At 43.5% G+C, this 13160-nt stretch overlaps 1 pseudogene; it reads left to right on the forward strand.

Annotated features, from left to right (window-relative positions):
* The first annotated feature begins 4723 nt into the window (after positions 1-4723).
* The window catches only part of LOC139275636 (kinetochore protein Nuf2-B-like), a 71646-nt pseudogene continuing 63209 nt past the window's right edge, over positions 4724-13160 (forward strand).

A 13160-nucleotide genomic window follows, 5' to 3' on the forward strand; every position in this document is an offset into this window, starting at 1 on the left:
AGATGGTCATGATTATGGCATCTTTGAGATCTCCTGGCATGCTCTCTTCCTTCCAGGTAAGAGAGATGAGGTCATGCATTCGTGTCAATAGTGCTTCTCCACCATACTTTAGTGCCTCGGCGGGGATTCCATCTGCTCCTGATACCTTGTTGTTCGAAAAGATAATGGAGAGCAGCAGTGGCCCTCCCTGCAGAAGGAGCACGTGGTGCCCATCGTTGTGCTGGAGGCCTTCTACGACTGGTGGGCACAACAGAAGCTGGAGTGTGCAGTGGATACGGGACATAATGGGGCTGAAATTGTGGTCGGAGGCTTCCCACGGGCAATTGCCTCTGACCTGAAACATTTCCACGAAAGTTCCTGGTGTTCTGGGAGAAGCGTGAGATTCTGGTGAGGAAGCCGTCTCTTCCCGGGCTGTGAAGCACACTCCCATCCTCCAGGTTCCCACGCAGAAGGTGTAGTCACGTTTCACTGTTCAGCCGACCAGCTGCAGTATTCCACAGCTTTCTCAAGCAGAGCAATGGGATCTCCAAATCTACGCGTTCTCATTGCTATTAAGATAAAAACCCAAACACACTAAACAGGTAATAAAAAAATAAAAAACGCGCCTCACGTAATTAAAATTAAAATTAATAAATAGCTTTTGAGAATTTTTTTTCCCGTGTTTTTAAAAAGTTTTTTTAATTGTGGTTAAAAATAAATGTAACGTAGTGGACAGGGTTTTTGAAAATGTGTTTGTAAATTTTATTATATTTTTGTATTTTTTAAACTATTATGCCCTCAGGTACAAGGGTTTTGAGGACATCTGCTGGACAAGATATGGGTAAATCCTGCAATCTTTCCCTTGCAAATGTCCTTGCTCCCGAGATGCGGAGGATCTGTCGAGCTCCAGCGTGACAAACAGAAAAGCATGTTCTCAGCACATGCGCATTGTGTGCTGAAAAGCAGCTTTTGCGATGCCTTCCCAGGGCCGTAGACACTGTGTACAGATCCGGGGAGGCTGGAATTTCAGGGCCAATATATTTATTTCACTTAAACAGAAAATGCTGGAATTACTCAGCAGGTCAGGCAGCATCTTTATGATAATTGGATAAATAGTTGAAATAGAAATCATTGCAGGGATATGGGGAAAGAGCAGTAGAATGGGACTAAGGGGATTGCTCTGTCAAAGAGCCAGTGCAGAATGGGTCCCTCCTGCTGTGCTCCCTTGGATTTGGGTGGAAGACCCTGGGACAACACAGCACCTCCTTGCGCTCCGAGCTGGGAGCAGCAAGGGCCAGGCAGGCGGGCGAGCGTGATGAGGACACCACGCCGGACAGTTGGGGCTTGAGGCGCCAAATTGAATGGTTGAAAGCATGAGCAGGCGGCGGCGGTTGGGCGGGTGAGCAAGTGCGAATGCGCCAGTGAGCCCCGCCCCTCGGTGAGAAGCGCCAGCGGCCGGCGGTTGGGCGGCTGAGGGTTCTTTGTCTGTTTAACCCCCAGTGATGCACCTTGGGATGCTTACCATGTTAAAAGCACTGTACAAAGTTTGTCTGTTTAACCCCCAGTGATGTACCTTGGGATGTTTATTAAGTTAAAGGCACTATACAAAGTTTGTCTCTGTAACCCCCAGTGATGTACCTTGGGTTGTTTACCGTGTTAAAGGCACTTTACAAAGTTTGTCTGTTTAACCCCCAATGATGTACCTTGGAATGTTTACCATGTTAAATGCACGATACAAAGTTTGTCTGTTTAACCCCCAGTGATGCCCCTTGGGATTTTTACCATGTGAAAGGAACTATACAAGGTTTGTGTGTAAGTGTTGTTGTTTTGAAGTAGAGAGGAGAGGCAGAACGGTTTTGGTTGGGAAGGGAGATGTGGGCAGTAGAGTATTGAGCAACGATGGAAGGCTGCAGGAGATTACAGGGCTAGGCGTTGGACAGATTTAAATGTTAAATTTGAGGGATGGAGAAATACAGAGCCAGCATGGGTTAGTTAGTGCTGGGACATGTTGTAGTTAATGGACGATGGCAGGCTGCCACAGACAGTGTTCAGTCTCCAAGTGACCAAGCCGTCTAATTGCAACCACTCGAGACAACCTCGCGGATTGCAATAGAATAGGAAGCAACAGAAGTCAAGGTTGGGTTGGTGCACAACAACCTTTATTTGCCTAAATTTGTTACAACATCTTTAAAAAGGTTGTATAGCATCTTAAAAATGAATGAAAAATGTGCTGTTTTTTGGTGAACAATTTGAAAAATAATTGACATCCACACAACAGTAACTAGCATTGGCGATGACTGCGATCAAGATCTAACCTTTTTTTTCGGCAAATTGCCCAATAAAGCCAAACAAATTGAAAGGTGAATATTCTCCTTGAAAGCAATATTTCTGCATGCACACTTACGGAGCAGTGGGAATTGCAATAAAATATATATTTCATAACAGCAACTAAAGTGGGAGAATTGGAACTGTAGAAATGGTTGCATTAAAACAGCAATTGCATTTAAGCGAGGTAAATAAACTGGTGTGACTGTATAAGGGTTCTGTGGCAAAATGACTTGAATAGGGGGTGGAGACTAGTGGTGTTGTGGAGGTGAAAGAATGCTTTATTTGTGATGGGAACAGATATGGAGTTTGAAGTTTTGTCCATGTCAAACTGGACTCCAAGGGTTATAAATAGTCCAGTTCAGCCTGCGACCGTGGCTGTGGCAAGAGGGTGGAATCAGTGGCAAGTAAAGGGATCTTGCAGTGGGGGTCAAAGACGATGGCATCGGTCCTTTCTGGTAAACATTACTGGTATGTGATGCTTTGAAAGGTGAAGCGTTTATCTCTTTAGGGTTAGATGAGAAATTGAATTTTACGCCATTGAAGCTCATCTCTCTGGTTAAGTGTCGTATTTTAATGTTTCCATTTTTGTCTGTTTAATTGTTCTGACATACAGGTCCCTGTACAGTAGAAGCAGCGTGCCACAAAATAAAGACAATAAAGCTGAAAAGAAGATCCAAATTTGCAATGGGTATTGCGATTATTTATTCGTTTTTATTTTGGTAATGAATTACCAATAAAATGTTAATATATTCATATTTAGTTGCAGAAGCAGACGTCTTGTCTTTTTTGTTGCGATCGCTTTTAATTGTTGGGAAATATTTATTCTGCAGTCCAATTTCAAGATTAATATAATTGCTAATACTAAGCAGTCACTGGTTGCTGAACTAGATATTTTGAATTGTAGACATCTGCATCAAATGCACTTCCCTAAAGGGGCATGTGCAGCCTGGGTGTTGCTGGGCCACTGATTGCCCAGAGTGTGGATGTGTTTTTGTTCAGTGAGATTGTGAGGATGGTACAAGTTCAGCATCGAGAAAGTGGATCCCGGGACCATCCGTGGTGGGGTGGTTCGGAATCTGGATCCCGGCCTCGGGCCACCGCCGCCCTCTCCACCGGCAATTTGGGCTCCGCCTCGGGTTCACCCCCTCAGCCACCACTATCCCGTCCCCACTACCTACCTTGCCCCCCACTCTTTTTTACCTCAGCCCACGCGTTTCCAGATTCGGGTTGTCAAAGACGTTCCGTAATCTGGAACGGCCTCGGTCCCGAGGTGTACGGATTTCGGACGCACTACTTGTATCTTTTAACATGAGATATTGATCACATTTCATCCGTTCATCAGCAAGGGAAACTTATTTGATCAACATATAACTATTGTTAAAATAGTTAAGCTGACCTGTATTTGTTAATCTTCCCCATGTAATTGAATAAGCCAATACCCAGGGGAAATCATGGGTTGCATGATTTTTCTGTTGCAGCTTTTTAGTAGCAGAGTGAGATAAGTAATCTCAAAGACATATCATGCCTTGTTCTAGATTATTTCGCGTGCTATTTTCCCACTAACTGCTTTTGGCACCACTGTCGAAATGGAGGTCGAATTTTGCTTTTTGAGGTTTGTGATTTTGGATAACATTATCTTTGTAACTGGAAGATTAGAAAAAGTTAATTGACTCCAATTTTAGTATTAGAATCCTTTAGCTGAATCGTGAGATCCCAGTAGCAAAGGATAAAACCACAAATGACATGCTTGACATTGTACACAGTACCTTTGTTGTGTGCTGTGCACAACTTCCAGCACTGCATACAGTCGCAGCTGTACAAGGCTGTCGCCAATAAAGCTTGTCTGAAATGTAGGGGAATTATCATGGAAGAATGCACTGCTCAATCCAATACACTCTTTGGGTGAAACCTCCAGAGACCAGATGCCAATCTATGATGGATAAATAAATGGAAAAAGGTTAACTTAACCTTCAGTGTGGTTTCCCTCTTTTTAATATAGTATATCCTATGTATGCACGGTTTGATCCTTTTTCTCTGGAGTGCTTGGACCTTTTATGTTTGTGCGATTTAAATCCCCTCAACTTTCTGCCAACGAACATAAGGAAGAATTCACAAGCCCTCGTATATAGTCTCAAAAGATCTTAGGCATGTGTAGCTCTCTTCTGAGATGCTGAAACTGTTTGGTGTTCTGAGAGTTTCCCTTTTTGGCTGATGCTGTATTTGTTTGTGTGTGGGTGATGATCTCTGCCCAAAAGAATGAAAAACATGATAACAAATGTAAATGTTAAATATTGGCAACTGTCACAGTAAATTCAGAGCACATGATCTCTTACTCAGCAACAGTACAAATGTTATAGACTGGTATTAAACAAGGCTAATGTGAATTTTAAATTTTGCTCTTTTCTCGATAACTCACATGGAGTGGGAGAACAGACTTACATATCCGATTCGCAAATCGGATTATATCGTGAGTTATTTCGCAAACACAATTTAAGTGGACCAAAAGCCAAAAATTTGTCAAAAGCTGACCTATCAAAGGTAAGCACTTTACTACTATAATTTTAAAAACTTTGATAAAGCTGACCTCCCACAGTGTTGCTCACACCCATGGATGCATTATTTTATAAGGAGAGGAGTATTAAACCATGTTAGGCACATTACATTGTTCTTGCAACAGTGGTGGAGTTATGTTCCTTTCACGCTAAAAAGTCAAATTGTTTTGACTTGCGCCTGTAGCCAATTGGAAGCTCATTCTTCCAAATGTCAGTTATCGGGTACTGTACACTTGACCTGTGAATAAATTTCTGATTCGTCCCTAAGGTCAGAAAACAAAGCAGTTTAATGACGGACTATTTTCCTTTGTCTTTTTTAAGACATTTGTGCATCTATAATAAAAGATGATGTTTGAATTGTCACATGTAAAATGATATGTTTATCCGATTCGCAATGATTAGTGGTTTAGCTGTAGGCTGGAATTTGGGGAGACGTGCATATTTGGAAAGAAGTTCGTGAGAGAGTGAAGTAAGTATTTTTTGATTGGATCCGAGAAAATCACGTGGTTTTTTTTGCCTGTGCAGATTAATAAACAAGTGCCACCGTTGCATAAAAGGCAGCTACTTGGGTTACATTCTAAAATACAAAGAAGCCACTTTAAAATTTGGCACAGTTAAAGTCTAGCTATGCTCTGTGAATGGTCAGTTTGGTTTCCTGTCACAACGATTTTGACAATACCTTAATGCAGGCATTTCTAAACGCAGAATCAGGTCTGCGCATTGAGATAATAACCAAACCAGAATAGTGGTCCTGATAGGAGCTAAGAGATTGAAGCTGGCGTCGGAAAAGTATGTTGCTGAGCACTAAATAAACACATGGTGACTTCAGTTTCTTTTTTTTTTAAACTGCCCAAACATTCTCTTGCATATTCAAGCAATGGATGAGGATAGGGCTTACAAATGTTTGTAATATCTAATTTCTATCCTGGAAAAAGTAGTATTTTTCAAACAGTATTATTATATCAATATGCCTTGTACATGACCATAGCACTATTGTGCTACACTCTGTGAAATGAAAGAAGAAAACCAAGCATTTACCTGAAACTTGACATTGACAAGCAATTTACTGACCTAAGTTGCAATAAACAGCAGCTACAGTTACTATGGTTATTACCGAAATATCACAGCCATGTTGATCTTTTCCTGGATTGAAAGTGTCGTATTTGAGCTGAACTATTCTGGCATATTAATGATGTTTATATTTTTGTTTTAACAGCCGGAAGCTGTACAGCGCTTGTACATGAGAAGTCCTACAGGTTATCTTTGATGCATAACTTGATTGCTTCAACATGGTAAGTAATGATTTGTGGAGAGTATCAGGAAAAATGATGAATATAGTGTTTTTATTCTCTACTTCTGCATGTACAACAGCTAGAGTATGCTAGTAGGATTAGCTGTATTGGGGCTTCCCACTATAACAAGTGAAAATTGACAATTATACAAAAATTGGCTTTTTTACTTTCCCAGATACTTAACTATAGATTTGAATACGTTAATTCTCCTCTGCAAAATGCATTTCTTGGCCTCTATGTCCATGGTTGGATCAGGAGCCATTGATTCTATTGGCTTGTTACAGTTGATCCTGGGTCAGAAATGGTGATGTTCGCTTTATGATTGTGCAATGTTTAGTTCCTTCTCAACTCCTTAGATAACGGAGCAGTCGATGCTCGAATGCAGCACGACCTCGACGACATTCAGGTTTGGGTTGATAAGTGGCACGCTACGCAAATGCCAGGCAATTTCAATCTCCAACAAGCAAGTGTCTATAAATACTGCCCCCTGACATTCAACAGCATTATCATTGCTGAAACCCCACCATCAACATCCTGGCCGTCACCATTGACCAGAAACTTAACTGGACCAGCCACAAGAGCAGGTCAGAGGATCGGTATTGTGTGTTGAGTGTTTCACCTCCCGACTCTCAATGCCTTTCCATCATCTACAAGGGACATGTCAGGAGTGTGATGGAATACTCCCCACTTGCCTGGAAGAGTGCAGCTCCAACAACACTCTCAAGAAACTTGACACCATCCAGGACAAAGCAGCCCACTTGATTGGCACCCCATCCACCACCTTCAACATTCACTCCCTCCGCCACTGGCGCACCGTGGCTGCAGTGTGCATCATCTACAAGATGCACTGCAGCAGCTTGCCAAGGATTCTTCGGCAGTACCTTCTAAACCCGCGACCTCTACCACTTAGAAGGACAAGGGCAGCAGACACATGGGAACACCATCAGCTGCAAATTCCCGTCCAAGTTACACACCACCCTGACTTGGAAATATATCACTGTTCCTTCTTCGTCGCTAGTCAAAATCCTGAACCTCCCTCCCGAACAGCACTGGTCGAGTACTTTCACCACAAGGGCGGTTTAAGGCCGTGGCTCAACAGCACCTTCTCGAGTAAGATCAGGGATGGGCAATAAATGCTGGCCTCGCCAGTGACACCCACATCACAGGAACGAATAAAAAAAAATGCATAACCTTTAAATGAACAGCTTGTGAAACGTGTGTTATGGAAACAGAATATATTTCAATATATTTAAATACTATTTGATGAGATGTAAATCAACCTGTCTGCTTTATATATAGATGCCTGAAGATGCAAATTGTCTATATCCTCAACTTTGTGAAGGTTTCGTCCCAATAATGAATTTGCATGTCTGCATGTAAGTATCAAAGTAGTGTAATAGAATAAGACATCTTGGGTATATAAGGATCAACGGTGGAGTTATGGAGCTTGGTTGATTCACAGGTGGACTGTTAGTGTCTCTGTTACCAGCATTTATTTAGTATATGTATTTATTGCTTCATTCACTCTAGTTGTCATTTAAACATTTTTTACTGATCCACATTCAATTTTCTTTGACGAGTATGGGATTCACCTAATTCCTGTAAATTGGCAGGCATTTAATCTTAATTAGATCAGTGGTTGGACTGAATTGATAAGTAGAGATGATGTAAACACCTCTATCAGAGTTTTGGTGCAACCTCCAATGCAACCCGGTCTGAGACATGTAATTGCTTTGTGAGCAAACAGAATTTAGATTAAATGAAATCTAAAACCTGAACACAGAAAATGGCTGTGATTAGATTACAGGAAATCTTTTTGGAAAGGGTGTGCAATACAAATTTTGGGTCTGGCCCCTGAATGCTCTGAGATTCTGTGACACTAGCCTTGTGGTCCCTGTGATCTGGAAAATACCTTTACTGCCCAATATCTCGTTAAATGCTCTCTGTTTGACTTTACATTTCAGGAGTACTCTTTCCTGATTATCTTTTTTATAACTGTTTTCTGAAACATCAAACAAACCAGTCCGGGGTCGGCGAGAGGCCTATAAAGACAAGTGGGAGTCGAGCAGTTCGAGTAGTCAGTCGAGGAGGCGGGAGCTCGGAGCAGCGCGAGTCCGGGGTCGGCGAGAGGCCTATAAAGGCCAGCGGGATTCGAGCAGTTCGAGCAGTCAGTCGAAGAGGCGGGAGCTCGGAGCAGCGCGAGTCCGGGTCGGCGAGAGGCGTGCCGGGGCAGCTACAGGGAGAAGGCAAAGAAAGAAACAAAGGTGAAAACACAGCCTAGGGGGTAAGTGATTGGCTGGTGATTGGTGAGTAGTTTTTCTTTTTCTTCTTATATTAGTCAGTAACTTTTAACATTGTTGTTGCCAATTTAAGTATATCTAAGGGTTCAGTCATGGCAGGAGAGCTCGGTCGGGTGTTATGCTCCTCCTATACCATGTGGGAACTCAGGGACACTTCCGGTGTCCCTGACGACGTCGTGTGCGGGAAGTGTGTCCACCTCAAGCTCCTGACGGTCCGCGTTACGGAATTGGAGCTGAGGGTGGATTCATTCTGGAGCATCCACGATGCTGAGAGTGACGTGAGTATCGTGTGTAGTGAGTTGGTGTTACGGCAGGGAAAGGGTCCACAGCCAGATAGGGAATGGAAGACCAGCAGGAAGAGTAGTGCAAGAAAGGTAGTGCAGGGGTCCCCTGCGGTCATCACCCTGCAAAACAGATACACCGTTTTGAGTACTGTTGAGGGGAATGACTCATCAGGGGAGAGCAGCAGCAGCCAAGTTCATGGCACCGTGGCTGGCTTTGCTGCACAGGAGGGCAAGAAAAAGAGTGGAACAACAATCGTGATAGGGGATTCAATGGTGAGGGGAATAGATAGGCGTTTCTGCGGCCGCGACCGAGACTCCAGGATGGTATGTTGCCTCCCTGGTGCAAGGGTCAAGGGTATCTCGGAGCGGGTGAAGGACATTCTGAAATGGGAGGGAGAACAGCCAGTTGCCGTGGTGCACATTGGTACCAACGACATAAGTAAAAAAAGGGATGAGGTCCTACGAAACGAATTTAAGGAGTTAGGAGCTAAATTAAAAAGTAGGACCTCAAAAGTAGTAATCTCGGGATTGCTACCTGTGCCACGTGATAGTCAGAGTAGGAATCGCAGGATAGCGCAGATGAATACGTGGCTTGAGCAGTGGTGCAGCAGGGAGGGATTCAAATACCTGGGGCATTGGGACCGGTTCTGGGGGAGGTGGTACCAGTACAAACCGGACGGTCTGCACCTGGGCAGGACCGGAACCAATGTCCTCGGGGGAGTGTTTGCTTGTGCTGTTGGGGAGGAGTTAAACTAATATGGCAGGAGGATGGGAACCAATGCAGGGAGACAGAGGAAAAAAAAGGAGGCAAAAGCAAAAGACAGAAAGGAGATGAGGAAAAGTGGAGGGCAGAGAAACCCAAGGCAAAGAACAAACAGGGCCACTGTACAGCAAAATTCTAAAAGGACAAAGGGTGTTAAAAAAACAAGCCTGAAGGCTTTGTGTCTTAATGCAAGCAGTATCCGCAATAAGATGGATGAATTAATTGTGCAAATAGATGTTAACAAATATGATGTGATTGGGATTACGGAGACGTGGCTCCAGGATGATCAGGGCTGGGAACTCAACATTCAGGGGTATTCAACATTCAGGAAGGATAGAATAAAAGGAAAAGGAGGTGGAGTAGCATTGCTGGTTAAAGAGGAGATTAATGCAATAGTTAGGAAAGACATTAGCTTGGATGATGTGGAATCTATATGGGTAGAGCTGCAGAACATCAAAGAGGAGTTGTGTACAGACCTCCAAACAGTAGCAGTGATGTTGGGGAGGGCATCAAACAGGAAATTATGGGTGCATGCAATAAAGGTGCAGCAGTTATAATGGGTGACTTTAACATGCACATAGATTGGGCCAACCAAACAGGAAGCAATACGGTGGAGGAGGATTTCCTGGAGTGCAGAAGGGATGGTTTTCTGGACCATTATGTCGAGGAACCAACTAGTGGGGAGGCCATCTTAGACTGGGTGTTGTGTAATGAGAGAGGATTAATTAGCAATCTCATTGTGCGAGGCCCCTTGGGGAGGAGTGACCATAATATGGTGGAATTCTGCATTAGGATGGAGAATGAAGCAGTTAATTCAGAGACCATGGTCCAGAACTTAAAGAAGGGTAACTTTGAAGGTATGAGGCGTGAATTGGCTAGGATAGACTGGCGAATGATACTTAAGGTGTTGACTGTGTATGGGCAATGGCAGACATTTAGAGACCGCATGGATGAACTACAACAATTGTACATTCCTGTCTGCCGTAAAAATAAAAAAGGGAAGGTGGCTCAACCGTGGCTATCTAGGGAAATCAGGGATAGTATTAAAGCCAAGCAAGTGGCATACAAATTGGCCAGAAATAGCAGCGAACCCGGGGACTGGGAGAAATTTAGAACTCAACAGAGGAGGACAAAGGGTTTGATTAGGGCAGGGGAATTAGAGTACGGGAAGAAGCTTGCAGGGAGCATGAAGGCGGATTGCAAAAGTTTCTATAGGTGTGTAAAGAGAAAAAGGTTAGTAAAGACAAACGTAGGTCCCCTGCAGTCAGAATCAGGGGAAGTCATAACGGGGAACAAAGAAATGGCAGATCAATTGAACAAGTACTTTGTTTCGGTATTCACTAAGGAGGACACAAACAACCTTCCGGATATAAAAGGGGTCAGAGGGTCCAGTAAGGAGGTGGAACTGAGGGAAATCTTTATACGTCGGGAAATTGTGTTGGGGAAATTGATGGGATTGAAGGCCGATAAATCCCCAGGGCCTGATGGACTGCATCCCAGAGTACTTAAGGAGGTGGCCTTGGAAATAGCGGATGCATTGACAGTCATTTTCTAACATTCCATTGACTCTGAATCAGTTCCTATCGAGTGGAGGGTAGCCAATGTAACCCCACTTTTTAAAAAAGGAGGGAGAGAGAAAGCAGAAAATTATAGACCAGTCAGCCTGACCTCAGAAGTGGGTAAAATGATGGAATCAAATGTTAAGGATGTCATAGCAGCGCATTTGGAAAATGGTGACATGATAGGTCCAAGTCAGCATGGATTTGTGAAAGGGAATCATGCTTGACAAATCTTCTGGAATTTTTTGAGGATGTTTCCAGTAAAGTGGACAAAGGAGAACCAGTTGATGTGGTATATTTGGACTTTCAGAAGGCTTTCGACAAGGTCCCACACAAGAAATTAATGTGCAAAGTCAAAGCACATGGGATTGGGGGTAGTGTGCTGACGTGGATTGAGAACTGGTTGTCAGACAGGAAGCAAAGAGTAGGTGTAAATGGGTACTTTTCAGAATGGCAGGCAGTGACTAGTGGGGTACCGCAAGGTTCTGTGCTGGGGCCCCAGCTGTTTACATTGTACATTAATGATTTAGACGAGGGGATTAAATGTAGTATCTCGAAATTTGCGGATGACACTAAGTTGGGTGGCAGTGTGAGCTGCGAGGAGGATGCTATGAGGCTGCAGAGTGACTTGGATAGGTTAGGTGAGTTGGCAAATGAATGGCAGATGAAGTATAATGTTGATAAATGTGAGCTTATCTACTTTGGTGGTAAAAACAGAGAGACAGACTATTATCTGAATGGTGACAGATTAGGAAAAGGGAAGGTGCAACGAGACCTGGGTGTCATGGTACATCAGTCATTGAAGGTTGGCATGCAGGTACAGCAGGCGGTTAAGAAAACAAATGGCATGTTGGCCTTCATGGCGAGGGGATTTGAGTACAGGGGCAGGGAGGTGTTGCTACAGTTGTACAGGGCCTTGATGAGGCCACACCTGGAGTATTGTGTACAGTTTTGGTCTCCTAACATGAGGAAGGACATTCTTGCTATTGAAGGAGTGCAGCGAAAGTTCACCAGACTGATTCCCGGGATGGTGGGACAGACCTATCAAGAAAGACTGGATCAACTGGGCTTGTATTCACTGGAGTTCAGAAGAATGAGAGGGGACCTCATAGAAACGATTAACATTTTGACGGGTTTAGACAGGTTGATGCAGGAAGAATGCTTCCAATGTTGGGGATGTCCAGAACCAAGGGTCACAGACTGAGGATAAGGGGTAAGCCATTTAGGACCGAGATGAGGAGAAACTTCTTCACCCAGAGAGTAATGAACCTGTGGAATTCTCTACCACAGAAAGTAGTTGAGACCAATTCACTAAATATATTCAAAAGGGAGTTAGATGAAGTCCTTACTACTCGGGGGATCAAGGGGTATGGCGAGAAAGCAGGAAGTGGGTACTGAAATTTCATGTTCAGCTATGAACTCATTGAATGGCGGTGCAGGCTGGAAGGGCTGAATGGCCTGCTCCAGCACCTATTTTCTATGCTTCTATGTTTCTATGTTTCATCTCTTAATTACTTCAGGTTAACAAGCATTTGAAGGTTGTCAATTATATGGTTGTTCATCCACATCAGTACACTTGGCACATACAATAAAGGTGAGAGAAACCATTCAGCTTGTCTGTCTGTATTGAGTCATAGTGATAAGCTGAATAAATTCAATAGAATTATTTCTGAATAGAAAAGCACCAAGAAAAGCTCCTATGGAATAATGCGTCGGAACTGATCCAGTTCGAAAACACCCCTCACAGTACCTAACTGTAATCCAAAGTGTCACGCAGCCAATAATGAATCAAAAGGCTAAATTCATGGGGGAAAGTGCTTCATTTCTATCATATCCTTTTCCATATGACCCATGACCATAAGAGTATGGCATGATGTGCAGAAACTTACCGTTTCTATCCCCAATATAGTCTGTGTGTTCTATCTGCCCAGCTACATTCTCAATTTACCCTCATAGAAACAGAGAAAATAAGTGCAGGAGAAGGCCATTCGGCCCTTCGAGCCTGCACTGCCATTCAATATGATCATGGCTGATCATGCAACCTCAGTACCTCACCCCTGCCTTCTTCCCCTTATCCCTTTAGCCGTAAGGGCTACATCTAAT

Source organism: Pristiophorus japonicus, chromosome 11 (genome assembly GCF_044704955.1).
Source record: "Pristiophorus japonicus isolate sPriJap1 chromosome 11, sPriJap1.hap1, whole genome shotgun sequence".
Lineage (NCBI taxonomy): Eukaryota > Metazoa > Chordata > Chondrichthyes > Pristiophoridae > Pristiophorus > Pristiophorus japonicus.